Raw genomic sequence first — 16125 nt, forward strand, 5'->3', positions numbered from 1 at the left:
CAATATACAGATTGAATAACATCGGGGAGAGGCTACAACCCTGTCTCACTCCCTTCCCAACCACTGCTTCCCTTCCATGCCCCTCAACTCTTATAACTGCCATTTGGTTTCCATACAAATTGTAAATAGCCTTTCGCTCCCTATATTTTACCCTTGCCACCTTCAGAATTTGAAAGAGAGTATTCCAGTCAACATTGTCAAAAGCTTTCTCTAAGTCTACAAATGCTAGAAATGTAGGTTTGCCTATCCTTAATCTAGCTTCTAAGATAAGCCGTAGGGTCAGTATTGCCTCACGTGTTCCAATATTTCTACGGAATCCAAACTGATCTTCCCCAAGGTCGGCTTCTACTAGTTTTTCCATTCGTCTGTAAAGAATTCGCGTTAGTATTTTGCAGCCGTGACTTATTAATCTGGTAGTTCGGTAATTTTCACATCTGTCAACACCTGCTTTCTTTGGGATTGGAATTATTATATTCTTCTTGAAGTCTGAGGGTATTTCGCCTGTCTCATACATCTTGCTCACCAGATGGTAGAGTTTTGTGAGGACTGGCTCTCCCAAGGCCGTCAGTAGTTCTAATGGAATGTTGTCTACTCCTGGGGCCTTGTTTCGACTCAGGTCTTTCAGTGCTCTGTCAAACTCTTCACGCAGTATCATATCTCCCATTTCATCTTCATCTACATCCTCTTCCATTTCCATAATATTGTCCTCAAGTACATTGCCCTTATATAGACCCTCTATATACTCCTTCCACCTTTCTGCTTTCCCTTCTTTGCTTAGAACTGGGTTTCCATCTGAGCTCTTGATATTCATGCAAGTGGTTCTCTTTTCTCCAAAGGTCTCTTTAATTTTCCTGTAGGCAGTATCTATCTTACCCCTAGTGAGATAAGCCTCTACATCCTTACATTTATCCTCTAGCCATCCCTGCATAGCCATTTTGCACTTCCTGCCGATTTCATTTCTGAGACGTTTGTATTCCTTTATGCCTGCTTCATTTACTGCATTTTTATACATTCTCCTTTCATCAATTAAATTCAATATTTCTTCTGTTACCCAAGGATTTCTACTAGCCCTCGTCTTTTTACCTACATGATCCTCTGCTGCCTTCACTATTTCTTCCCTCAAAGCTTCCCATTCTTCTTCTACTGTATTTCTTTCCCCCATTCCTGCCATTTGTTCCCTTATGCTCTCCCTGAAACTCTGTACAACCTCTGGTTCTTTCAGTTTATCCAGGTCCCCTCTCCTTAAATTCCCACCTTTTTGCAGTTCTTCAGTTTTAATCTACAGTTCATAACCAATAGATTGTGGTCAGAGTCCACATCTGCCCCTGGAAATGTCTTACAATTTAAAACCTGGTTCCTAAATCTCTGTCTTATAATAATATAATCTATCTGATACCTTCTAGTATCTCCAGGGTTCTTCCATGTATACAACCTTCTTTCATGATTCTTGAACCAAGGGTTAGCTATGATTAAGTTGTGCTCTGCACAAAATTCTACCAGGCGGCTTCCTATTTCATTTCTTACCCTCAATCCATATTCACCTACTATGTTTCCTTCTCTCCCTTTTCCTACTACCGAATTCCAGTCACCCATGACTATTAAATTTCCGTCACCCTTCACTATCTGAATAATTTCTTTTATCTCATCATACATTTCTTCAATTTCTTCATAATCTGCAGAGCTAGTTGGCATATAAACTTGTACTATTGTAGTAGGCGTGGGTTTCGTGTCTATCTTGGCCACAATAATGCGTTCACTATGCTGTTTGTAGTAGCTTACCCGCATTCCTATTTTTTTATTCATTATTAAACCTACTCCTGCATTACCTCTATCTGACTTTGTATTTACAACCCTGTATTCACCTGACCAAAAGTCTTGTTCCTCCTGCCACCGAACTTCACTAATTCCCACTATATCTAACTTCAACCTATCCATTTCTCTTTTTAAATTTTCTAACCTACCTGCCCGATTAAGGGATCTGACATTCCACGCTCCGATCCGCAGAATGCGTTTTCTTTCTCCTGATAACGACGTCCTCTTGTGTAGTCCCTGCCCAGAGATCCGAATGGGGGACTATTTTACCTCCGGAATATTTTACCCAAGAGGACGCCATCATCATTAACCATACAGTAAAGCTGCATGCCCTCGGGAAAAATTACAGCTGTAGCTTCCCCTTGCTTTCAACCATTCGCAGTACCAGCACAGCAAGGCCATTTTGGTTAGTGTTACAAGGCCAGATCAGTCAATCATCCAGACTGTTGCCCCTGCAAGTACTGAAAAGGCTGCTGCCCCTCTTCACAAACCACGCATTTGTCTGGCCTCTCAACAGATACCCCTCCGTTGTGGTTGCACCGACAGTATGGCTGTCTGCATCACTGAGGCACGCAAGCCTCCCCACCAACGGCAAGGTCCATGGTTCATGACTTTTGTCACCTCACTGTGTAATAGCTATATTTGCAAACTATTTTGAAAATTATCAGTTACATGCAGGTACAATGGGAAAAATACACAAACAAATACATCATAACAATAAAGAAGTTACAAAACAATATGTACTCATTTTATTTTTTAAAAAGAAACTATTTTATGTAACACATTACTCACAGTGATTAGCTGAATATAAAAGAGGATGTTCCTCATCTAAATCATTTTTGGCTTACCCTGCTGACAAATAATACTATGACAAAACATAAATATGACAGCCAGCTATTAGCAGTTGTCAGCAATGTTTGAGGTCATCATACAGAATGTCAATCAAGTTTGACAAAATGAGACAAACACAGACCTTTGAAAATGCTAACCATTTTAAAGAGATGTCAGGAAGGAGAGAGCGAATAATGTACGACTGCTGTTATTTTTAGACCTTTGGGGTTTAGGTTCTAAAAATCCTAAATTAGGTACCTAAAATAGGTTCTATCAATAACAAAAATAGGTTACAAAAATCAGAAAATAGATAACCAAAATCTGACATTTTATTGTCTAGAAAGATAAATAGATTGACAAAAATCCTCATTATACTGTTGTCCATGTGCAAGATCACAGTCACAGTATATAACTAACACTTTCTCCACATTTTCCATGGAGAAACTGCTTCTCTCTTCTGTTAATAGCATCTTATATGCCGAGAATGAGCATTCCACATCAACAGATGTCACCAGAGCATATTTAAATGATGGTATTACACGCAATGGGACCACACCTCATGTTCTATTGATTTACCTGATACGATGTCAGCCACTGTTCACTGGGTTCTTTCGTAGCACTGTCTTTAGTTTCTCACTAACTTTCATAACAATGGAACCTGGGACCAAGTTAATTTTTTCTGTCACCTTTTCTATCAATCGCTGTTGCATATAGATTGTTTTCCCTGAACACTCTAGAGCTTTAATAATAGCGACCAAAAAATGCATAATGAGATTTTATGTATGCAGTGTCATTGTAAATTGTTGGGTTTTTTAGAAGATCTTTCACTGAAGTTGAAGTATCTGCACTAGCAGAATAGAAATGTGTAAAACACAAGTACGAAAACAATTTATTGGACTCACCAAAACGAAAAGATAATACAATATCCAAAAGAACAACAATCCCAACTGTGGATCTATACAAATACAAATACAAATACAAAATAATAATAATAATAATAAAGACCTGACTCTTCATGGGGAGCGAACACAAACAGTTCTACAAAGTCAAGAGATTTGTCGACTATACCAAGAGATCGGCCAGCTAGAAGAGGCGCCTGGGCGTGGTTGCAGCTCTGTATCCTTCTGAGCTGTGAGTCGAACTGCCTTTTGTCAGCAGTGTGCCACCTTACAAAGCCTGACGTAGCAAAGTAGTTCCTAGGCTAGCTGCGACCTCTGGTGAAGCTGTTCTGCCGGATCTGCAAATGGGTAGCAATCCTTGGCGGCCGTTGGTGGAGACCTGGTGGTGTGTTGTGTTGTGGCCGCTGATAAGTTTTTGTTTTGAGAACACAGACAACGTAGGTTTTCTTGGTAAATATAAACCCTGAGACGCAGGCATTCCGTGATGGTTGGACGTAAAGTGGGATGCCAAAGCAGTAGGTGCTACGATGCCCGAAGTGTGCGGCCACAGCAGAAGTAATGCTCACTGCATCTTTGTGCAATTTAAGAACAATGTTCTTAATGTCTTCCAAATGCTCGCTGTTATATTCCACAGTGTCTATCTACGTTCCCCAGCTTGTAAGTATGGGTTCTGGTGGAAGTGGTATGTTGGGAAGCTTCTCTCAAAATAACTGGATTCTTGTACGTGCTTTGATAAAAACACTTTTGATGGTTGAAACTAGCTTATTTACATGTGGAAATTCAAGACGTATCATCTCAGCTACACAATTCAAAGCATGGGCAAGACATATGATACGGAGCAAGGCTGGGTAAAATACTTTGAACAATTTAACAGCAGCAATCACGTATGTGGCTGCATCAGCGTAGATTACAAGTACTTTATTTTCATCTAGACTGTTGGGGAAAAGTAATTTGATAACGTTATTAACAAAGTGAGCAATTGTTTCCTGGTTAGTCATTTTTAGCTTCTTGCAGATCAGATGAGATACAAAGCAAGTGTCAGGATCTAACTTTCCAACAATCAAATTAGTCACACATCAACCTTGTCTGTCAGTTGTCTCATTGACAGAGATCCACCTGTATGAATTGCCTGCATCTTGCCTTATCCTGCTCAATGTATTTTCATATAAAGTATCTAAATAGTTCTATCTCAGTGTGGATTCTGATGGAATGCTGCGGTGACAGTATTTCTCTTGAAAACTTTTGAACTTGCTATTTTCAACTGTGGTATGTTTGCTGTACCAATGGCTTGACATGGGTCAACATGAAATTCGTTTTTGTTTGTTGCATTTGGATTAGTTACAAACGTTTGTTTCAAGTATGATTTATTTTTTAAATTTGCGTAGTATTTAATCCCTGCAACATGCTGACTTACATGTGACCTCTTTTCAGAACATACCTAAAAACAAAAGGAAATGAGAAATAATTTGTGGAAGAATGGACGTACGAGATCTACTTAGCAAAATTAACTTGAATTAAGGGTTTAGAAACAATATTTTTGCATTCGCATGTGTCTGGTCCAAGGTAACTCAAGAAAGACAGTGGCATCACTATTCTCTGACTGGGCTTAGCAGATAAAAGACTACCATTTTACTTACGTCTTTGTTGCACATATTGCAGTGAATAACTCTTCCATTTGTAGATAAATCAAGAAATTCTTGTAACCACTGATGAATCAGAGATGATTGGAGCTTGCTACTTTTGGCATGCTTGACTGTCCACAAATACACTGTCGCTGTGAAATATTTCACCGCATCCAGGCAGCACGCTGACCGACTGATTGAAGACAGGGCAGGTGTTTTAAACAGGGTGCTCTGACAGGGCAGGAAGGTGCCAAAGGCAGATCACAAGGCTCCTCTGTGCCCTGCCAGCCCATTTGACATTTCACAGTGAGCGACAACACTCTAGGCGGAGTAGGGCGGGCTGGAAGAACCTGGCGTATGCTGTCGTCATCTGACTCACAACTGGTGTTCATGCATGCAGACAAACCAGTTATCATTCAATTACTGTTTTCTAAGTAGCCAGGAAGACCAGAAGAGTAGTTTTATTCATACAAATTTTATTTGACGGGATTTTTAAAAATTAGATACAGTCAGGTTCTAATATGAAATTAAGTATTTTTAGGATTTTTAAAAATGAGGTACAGTCATGTTCTAACATGAAATTAGGTATTTTAGGTACTATAAAATAACAAATTTCGATAAAATATGTGCATAGTTCTTAGCTGGGAAGAGAACAAGAGAATTTTGGTCATAAAAAATTTATTTAAATGGATTTTTAAAATTTAGGTGCAGTCAGGTACTAACCTGAAAAATAGGTATTTTTAGGTGCTACAAAACTAGCATTTTCGATCATAAATTGGCGTAATTCGTATAAGTACAACTTTTATTGCCTTTATTTAATGAGGAACAAAATAGGTTTTTACCTCAAAACTGAGGTCTAGTTATTTCTGTAACAAAAATGAATGTTGACATTTGTAGTGGATTTATATATCCCCCCTGCTCACATGCCACGGTGAAGCAGGTAGTGGGAAGTGGTTCACTATGGACATACCCTTACTCATGGAACCATGTTAAAGGGCACAATGAACAGGTGTACGTTGTTATAAATGAAGGAGCTATTTATATTCATAAACACAAACGTAAGCAAGTAAATAACAAAGTTATCAGTAAAAGACACACTGCAGATATTTATTATAACCGAGGAAGCAGTAGCATGTTTCAATGGCACGACTTGCCTTCTGGTTTACTATTTACCTTTAATCAGAGAAAACCAAATAATATTGAGCAGTATATTGACAGTTTATTTTCTAAAAATTTCTTTTAAAAACCTTGTAGTGCCTGTAGACCTACATATAAGAAAGATAGTTGTTGATTTAATGCCTGCAGCACGGTTCCAAAAGTGCCTTGGCATCACCACTTGGCATCAATAACAGTCTCAGTACAAGTTCCAATGAGTTGCTTGTCTTTTGCTAACATATACAGGGTTATTACAAATGATTGAAGCGATTTCACAGCTCTACAACTTTATTATTTGAGATATTTTCAAAATGCTTTTTACACACATAGAAAAACTCAAAAAGTTTTTTTAGGCATTCACAAATGTTCGATATGTGCCCCTTTACTGATTCGGCAGACATCAAGCCGATAATCAAGTTCCTCCCACACTAGGCGCAGCATGTCCCCACCAATGAGTTCGAAAGCATCGTTGATGCGAGCTCGCAGTTCTGGCACATTTCTCGGTAGAGGAGGTTTAAACACTGAATCTTTCACATAACCCCACAGAAAGAAATCGCACGGGGTTGCGTCGGGAGAGTGTGGAGGCCATGACATGAATTGCTGATCATGACCTCCACCACGACCGATCCATCCGTTTTCCAATCTCCTGTTTAAGAAATGCCGAACATCACGATGGAAGTGCACTGGAGCACCATCCTGTTGAAAGATGAAGACGGCGCTGTCGGTCTCCAGTTGTGGCATGAGCCAATTTTCCAGCATGTCCAGATATACGTGTCCTGTAACGTTTTTTTCGCAGAAGAAAAAGGGGCCTTAAACTTTAAACCGTGAGATTGCACAAAACACGTTAACTTTTGGTGAATTGCGAATTTGCTGCACAAATGCATGAGGATTCTCTACCGCCTAGATTCGCACATTGTGTCTGTTCACTTCACCATTAAGAAAAAAATGTTGTTTCATCACTGGAAACAAGTTTCGCACTGAACGCATCCTCTTCCATGAGCTGTTGCAACCGCACCGAAAATTCAAAGTGTTTGACTTTGTCATCGGGTGTCAGGACTTGTAGCAATTGTAAACAGTAAGGCTTCTGCTTTGGTCTTTTCCGTAAGATTTTCCAAACCGTCGGCTGTGGTACGTTTAGCTCCCTGCTTGCTTTATTCGTCGACTTCCGCGGGCTACGCATGAAACTTGCCCGCACGCGTCCAACCGTTTCTTCGCTCACTGCAGGCCGACCCGTTCATTTCCCCTTACAGACGCATCCAGAAGCATACCATCGCCGAATGGATTTAGCAGTTGGTGGATCTTTGTTGAACTTCGTCCTGAAGTGTCGCTGCACTGTTATGACTGACTGATGTGAGTGCATTTCAAGCACGACATACGCTTTTTCGGCTCCTGTCGCCATTTTGTCTCACTGCGCTCTCGAGCACTCTGGCGGCAGAAACCTGAAGTGCGGCTTCAGCCGAACAAAACTTTATGAGTTTTTCTACGTATCTGTAGTGTGTCGTGACCATATGTCAATGAATGGAGCTACAATGAATTTATGAAATCGCTTCAAACATTTGTAATAGCCCTGTATTATTAAGTCTGTATATGGCAGCCCTGGAAACTAGGCTGTACCACAATACAATGACACTGACAGTGGTGGTCTCGCCATAACTAGTCTGCTAGTGATAAACAGTGGGCCAAAGGACAATCCTGCATCCAATGTCAATAAGCTAAATGTTATTTACCGGTAGGCTTACAGGAAGCTCTGCACAACACCAATGTGCCAAAGTTACCCCAGGCAGTGCCACCTACAGAGAACTACACTCCTGGAAATGGAAAAAAGAACACATTGACACCGGTGTGTCAGACCCACCCTACTTGCTCCGGACACTGCGAGAGGGCTGTACAAGCAATGATCACACGCACGGCACAGCGGACACACCAGGAACCGCGGTGTTGGCCGTTGAATGGCGCTAGCTGCGCAGCATTTGTGCACCGTCGCCGTCAGTGTCAGCCAGTTTGCCGTGGCATACGGAGCTCCATCGCAGTCTTTAACACTGGTAGCATGCCGCGACAGCGTGGACGTGAACCGTATGTGCAGTTGACGGACTTTGAGCGAGGGCGTATAGTGGGCATGCGGGAGGCCGGGTGGACGTACCGCCGAATTGCTCAACACGTGGGGCGTGAGGTCTCCACAGTACATCGATGTTGTCGCCAGTGGTCGGCGGAAGGTGCACGTGCCCGTCGACCTGGGACCGGACCGCAGCGACGCACGGATGCACGCCAAGACCGTAGAATCCTACGCAGTGCCGTAGGGGACCGCACCGCCACTTCCCAGCAAATTAGGGACACTGTTGCTCCTGGGGTATCGGCGAGGACCATTCGCAACCGTCTCCATGAAGCTGGGCTACGGTCCCGCACACCGTTAGGCCGTCTTCCGCTCACGCCCCAACATCGTGCAGCCCGCCTCCAGTGGTGTCGCGACAGGCGTGAATGGAGGGACGAATGGAGACGTGTCGTCTTCAGCGATGAGAGTCGCTTCTGCCTTGGTGCCAATGATGGTCGTATGCGTGTTTGGCGCCGTGCAGGTGAGCGCCACAATCAGGACTGCATACGACCGAGGCACACAGGGCCAACACCCGGCATCATGGTGTGGGGAGCGATCTCCTACACTGGCCGTACACCACTGGTGATCGTCGAGGGGACACTGAATAGTGCACGGTACATCCAAACCGTCATCGAACCCATCGTTCTACCATTCCTAGACCGGCAAGGGAACTTGCTGTTCCAACAGGACAATGCACGTCCGCATGTATCCCGTGCCACCCAACGTGCTCTAGAAGGTGTAAGTCAACTACCCTGGCCAGCAAGATCTCCGGATCTGTCCCGCATTGAGCATGTTTGGGACTGGATGAAGCGTCGTCTCACGCGGTCTGCACGTCCAGCACGAACGCTGGTCCAACTGAGGCGCCAGGTGGAAATGGCATGGCAAGCCGTTCCACAGGACTACATCCAGCATCTCTACGATCGTCTCCATGGGAGAATAGCAGCCTGCATTGCTGCGAAAGGTGGATATACACTGTACTAGTGCCGACATTGTGCATGCTCTGTTGCCTGTGTCTATGTGCCTGTGGTTCTGTCAGTGTGATCATGTGATGTATCTGACCCCAGGAATGTGTCAATAAAGTTTCCCCTTCCTGGGACAATGAATTCACGGTGTTCTTATTTCAATTTCCAGGAGTGTATTTTCCTACACTGATCACAAACTGCCTGGACATTGATCGGATATGCTTCTAGCAGGTGTGTCTATAACCAGTCACCTGCCCTATAGCTGGCCTGTTCCTGCCGAGCTCCAGTCCTTGAAATCACCCATTTATACAAGCAGGCGCACTGTCACTGGATGCACCCACAGCACCACTGACCAAAGCTTTGTAGAACTCTGCCTGCAGCACAGATCCTGAGCTGCCTCACCATCGCCACTTGCCCTCAACAACAGTCTCATTAGTTTCAGCTTCTGCACATGTTCCACAAGCCACTACACCACCACCACGTGCAGCCGGCACTCATGGTCTTGCTCGTCACTGTCTGTCATACATTCTTTGAGTCACCCACCTGTCACCAGGTGCAGCCATGGCTCATAGCTGACCACTGCCTCATTGGGACTTGGCACTTATAGACACTGTGAGAAACTCCCTATTCCTGCGATCAAACTCAGACTCTGTGAGAACTTTTTACTAGTGGGAGGGCAAGGATGACAGCTGCTGCTGGACAATGCTAGGCGATCCAGTGAGGCAGGCATTTGAGAATATGACCTCACACTCACATGAAATCCTCACAGGGTCACTTCCCACAGTCCTGTCTCGCTTTCCTTGTGCTCTCGGTCTTGCCCCTAAAGGGAGCACAACATTCACCCAAGCGCTTATGTCTCATGTTCTTGAAATGTTTTCAAGGAGGGGCTCTGTGCGACATAGATGGCCTTCCCCCAGCAGGGCTCCTACATGGTTGTTCTAACACCACATCCGTGGCTGTCCTTTTGTTGTCTGGCATGCCTCACTGACCTGGCATGTACCGGATGGCCGTCAATAGTTAAGGAGTGCCTCCCACTGGCTGGTTCCATTGGCTTTTCAGTGCCTCCTTACAGAGCCATGTCACATGCCTCATCTTCAGGGTGCAATTCCCATCTCCGGTACCCCTTAGGGAGAGGGGTACTGTGTAGGTATGTGGTACCCACTGAAAACTCAGCTGTACTACAATACAATCACGTTGCCATCTAATGTTACGCCAAAACTCCATTATAGATGATAAAAACTGGGTTGACAGGTGTCTTCGCATCCACTGTTAGTAAGCATACATATATTTACATTCTGCATTACACCGATATGCCTATGTTGCCCAGACAGTGCCACCAACAGAGAACTATTTCCTTATACTGGACTTGTGCCACCTGGAAACTGACTCTTTAAGCTTCCAGCGGTCCTGCATATAAAAAAGCTGCTTAGCCTAAAGCCAACTTGTTCCTGCTAAGCTCAAGTCCTGGACATCATACACCTTTTGAGAGCAATCACACACACCATCACTGGATGCAACCACAGCACTTCATACAACAGCCTCGTAGCACTCTACCTACAGCACAGTTCCTGAGCCACCTCATCTCTGTCGCCCAACATTGCCTCATTGAATATGGCTTCTCTGTATGCTCCATGAGCTGCTACACCATTTCTGTGTGCAGCTGTCACTTGCTGTCAACCACAGCATTGCCGGACGCTACCTGTTGTATGTTCTTCAAGCCACCACGCCATCACCAACCAGTATGCAGCCATGGCTCATCACTGACCACTGCCTTGTCAGGACTCTGCACTTATAAACACTGGGAGAAACTTTCAATTTCTGTGACTGAATGTAGACTCTGTGAGAACTTCCAATTGTTGGGATGCAGTGTTGACCTTACAGTTGGAACTGTCAAGCAGTGACTCTTATTTTGTTGTTTTCAAGTATGGATTCTTATTTCTTGTGTTGGCAGGTTTCCACTTTCACCTGTTGTTCACATTTTGTGTTCAGTGACATAATACACGCATTGTTCATTGCCACCAGTGGAATGTCAATTAAAGTGTGTTGTTCCCTTGCGGACACACACAAAATATACCTTGATTTGTCCACATCTTGGAAGGTTCTCCTTGTTTTTGAGAGCTATGGAAGAAGAAGAATGAGAGACTGAATGATCTGACACGAGGTGTTCAAGGATTTGTAACTTACTGGCAGCAAATTTCTTCTTGTTATTATTCTGTAACTTAATTACTTATGTGTTCAAAAACTTGTAAACCACTGTTCTGCTGATGCTAAGAGTTTCTTGTGTTGAGGTTGAATTCATTTGTTTGGAGAAAAATTGAAAAGCAGAGGGAAAAAGTGTGGTAGACTACACTCTGTGTGGAAAATTCCCAGATGAAAGTGGGCCAAAGTACAAGTCTATCTTACGCCATTCAATGAGGATGAGCTCTTTCTTTAGTATGGTGGACAATCATTCAAAGAAAGTTCAGACATCATCATTCTCACAGCTGAATAAATCTCTAGAGTTTTCCATACCATACAGTCTTCAGTTATATGCATCTATGTTCCTAACGCCATCCTCTTGATAATTTCTTGTCTGCTGCAACTTGGTTTATTTACCATTCATTCACTTCACTAATTGTCTTGCTCACACTAATTTCATTTTCATTACATTTGTTATTACACCCTTCAGCCAAGTTCCCTGACCCTTTTGTTTGTTTTACTGAGTCTCATAGTACTTTCCAACATGCGTCTCTCCATTGATCACTGCTTGGTTTCTGAATGGTTCTTGCATTAAGAATCTGTATCTTGCTCCCATAAGTGAAAATTAGAATACACACAAACTGTAGACTTTCATTTATTTTCAGACACATCAGAAGCTTCATTTTGATAACCCTACTTACTTCACTAAAAGTTCTCCGGAGCATGTATGTTATTCTGTTTGTTTCTTTTGTTATTAATCCTGTGATTGTCTTCAATTGCCCAAAAGACTGAAACTCATTAATTTTTTTTTAGGCTAGGCAATAGTCTGATGTCCTTTGATGAACACTTGCCAGTCGATACGCACAGAGCAGAATCAGATTGCATACAAAGACACTTTAAGTGTCATAATTACAATTGTAAATTGCTGAAGCATTCTTAACAAAGTCTTTGAATTTACCACCCTCCAGGAAAGCTGTAATGCTCGAATTACACTTGGAACTAAGAGATGAGTGAAATCTGAGTTAGAAAGCTACAAAATATTAAATGAGGTACACGATGGGGAGTGTATATTGCAATCAACAAAAATAATGTGTTTATAGAGGCTGAAATTTAGTCTGCAAAGTTATTTGGACGAGTAACTGATCTAGCTGAGCTCATGTTAATCATTGCAAGTTTTTACTGGCCAGCCAATTCTGCTATACCAGATGTAGAATTGTTCAAAGAAAGTCCTCTCTCAGTAGCGCAGAAGTATCCAAATCATGCACTATTAGTTGGATATGACTTTAAATTACAGAGTATAGACTGGGACATCTATGGATTCACTGGAGGTGGTATGGACAGTGAAGTAGTTCCAACACATCTTCCAAAAATTATATTGAGCAGTTAGTTCAACAACCCACATGCCATAGAAATATTTTAGACATTGTAGCTACAAACAGGCTTAACCTCTTCAGTGTCAGTATAGCCACAGAGATTAGTGATCATGATGTCATTATAGCCATGATAATTATCGAAGTTAATAAATCAATCAGGATGGCTAGGAGAGTTTTTATGCAGGTAACAGCAGATAAACAGCTGTTAGCATCCTACTTGGAATATGAATAGACACCATTTAGTTCCACTATGGACTTACAGGAATTATGGACAAAGTTCAAACAGAGTGCAATTTGTGATAGGGAGATGTATGTTCTAAGTAGGTGGATTCAGGATGGAAAAGACTTACAGTGGTTCCAATCACAATATTCGGAAAATGCTGAGGAAACAGAGATTGATGCATTCTTGGTTCCACAAAGAAAACGGAAATGATGATAAGGGGAAGTTAGTAGAAATTTGAGCATCTATAAAAAGATTCGAGCATGAAGTATACAACTTTCACTCTCATATGTTAACAAGAAATCTTACCAAGAACCCTGGCTGCTGCTGTTGCAGGCTTCTATTCAATCACTCACAGACCAGTCTGGTGTGGCAATAAAAGACAGCCACAGGAAAGATTAAATTTTAAATTTTGTGTTTAAAAATCATTCACGCAAAAGGATCATTCCCACATGGAAGACATAGAGATAGGAATAGAGATGCAATTGAAAGAGTTGAAAACAATTAAGTCGTCAGGTTCAGATGAAATCCCAGTCCAGTTTTACAGAGAGTACCCAACATGCAGGTCACTCTTGTATATAAGAAGGGCAAAAGAAAGGGCCCACAAAATTACAGACCAATATCTTTAATATCAATTTGCTGTAGAATTCTTGAGCAACTTCTAAGTATGAATATAATAAATCATCTTGAGTCAGAAAAGCTTCTATTCACAAATCGTTCATGTGAAAGACAGCTTCTCGCATAGTATCCTATGAACCATTGCTGAGGGGCAACAGGTTGATTCCATATTCCTGTGTTTCTGGAAAGCATTTGATGCAGTGCCCCTCAGCTTTGTGTTAAAGGAGATCAAAAAACATGAAATAAGTTCTCAGATGTGTGACTAGCTCAAAGACTTAACTAGTAGAAGCCTGTAAGATGTTCAGGACAGCGAGTATGCACTGAAGACACCGGTATCATCAGAAATGTTCTTACTCTCTTCATACAGGAATTATCGGATGGATAGAGTGAGCAGCAACAGCTAACCTTCTGCTGATGACACTGTACTGTACATGAAAGTGTCATCATTGAATGACTGTAAGAGGACTGTAGGAAGATACACGATGATTTAGAATTTCTATTTGGTGTAACGAATGACAGCTGTCTCTAAATGTTGGAAAATGTACATTACCGCAAATGAACAGGAAAAAAAATCCTGTAATGTTCAAAAACAGCACATTGGTAGGCTGCTTGACAATGTTACATCAGTTAAATGTGATAGGTGTTCAGTAAGTAATGCAACATATTTTTCTTCTGAAAGCTGGTTGGTTTTTTTCAGGATTCCAGCACATCACATTGTTCCCCATTCTTTTGGCTATATAACCCTATTTTCCAACACAAACTCTGTTCAGTGCAATAACCTTACACCACCTCACATAGAGTATGTATGCTCGCATGGTACCACTCTAGTGGTCAATGTCAGAGCCAATATCTTGCTCCATCAATAATCTCCCATCACCCACATACTGCTTCCTGCAGAGTGCATCGTTCATTGGGCCAAACAGATGGAAGTCGGCAGGTGTGAAATTTGGGTTGAGGGTGGATGAGGCAGAACAGTCTAATGAGGTATGAGCTCTTCTTGGATGTGCAGACTTGGGTGAGGCATTGCACTGTCATGGGGAAGGAGAAGTTCATTTGCATTTTGTGGCAATGAACACAATGATGTTGTTTCTTCAATTTTCTTAGGGCAGCGCAATACATTTCAGAGTTGGTTATTGCACCATGAGGGAGGATATCAAACAGAATAACCCCTTGTCCCAGAAGAGCATTGCCAAGAATTTACGGGTTAAGCATGCAGCTTTGAACTTTTACTTTGGAGGAGAGGTTATGTGGCACCACGCCACAAATTACTTTTTTGTTTCTGGTTCGACGTGATAAACCCATGTTTCTTAACCTGTGGCAATGCAATATAAAAATAAAAAAAGGTCACAATCACCCTTATAATGCTCAAGCAAATACACACAGATGGTCCTGCTTTGATTTTTATTGTCTTCTCTAAGGTGATGGGGAACCCAGCAGGCATACATGTTTGAGTATCTCAACTGGTGGATGAATGCGACAGCATTACCCACAGAGATGTCCAGTTGTACAGCAAGGTGTTTCATTGTGATCTGTCGGTCACCTCGAATGAATGTCTGCATGTTCTAATAGTGCAGGAGTCATAGCTGTGTGCGCCCAGTTGGCACATGGGTGGCAGGACAGGTTTGCATGACCTATTGATGATGACACATGCCTTGCCCAGCAACTCACTATAAGATCTTTGTGAAAATATAGGGGCAAAAGTGGGAATATTCTATTAAGTCCCACAACAAATTCAGCATTTTTCAACCAAAATTGGCCGAGAAAAATAATGTTGCTTTACTTATTGAACACCCTCCATATCTAGTTGTAAAGCAACACGAAATGATATGAGCATGTAATGTTGGCAGTAGGGAAGACAATTGGTTGACTTAGATTTATTGGGAGTAGTCAACAAAAGTGTTGCTCATCTACAAAGGAGACCTATTAGAACATTACTGCAATCCATTTTCGAGTTATTACTCAGGTGTTTGGCATCTCTACCAGGTCGGACTAGTTAGTCAGTTTCATGTTTCACAGGTCATTCTGCATGATAAATCATAATGATATGGAATGAGTCTTTTACATTTGCATCGAAAATTAGTCTGTAAATAAGGTTACATGCTGAACATTTATAAGGGTTTTTTATTTATTTATTTCTATTTAATATATACATTTGTGTTAGCAATTCCTACCTGCCACCTTATAAATATTACAATAATAGAAATTCTTCTATGGAATAAAAGGAGTTGTCCAAGAGAAACTTTTTCCCCTTTGTTTTAAAATTTTACTTTGCTGTCTGTCAAGACATCTTATATCGCTGGCTACATGACCAAAAATTTTGTTTGCAGCATTGTGTACCTCTTTTTGGGTTAAACACAACCTTAATG

This window comes from Schistocerca cancellata, chromosome 2, assembly GCF_023864275.1.
Source record: "Schistocerca cancellata isolate TAMUIC-IGC-003103 chromosome 2, iqSchCanc2.1, whole genome shotgun sequence".
Taxonomy (NCBI): domain Eukaryota; kingdom Metazoa; phylum Arthropoda; class Insecta; order Orthoptera; family Acrididae; genus Schistocerca; species Schistocerca cancellata.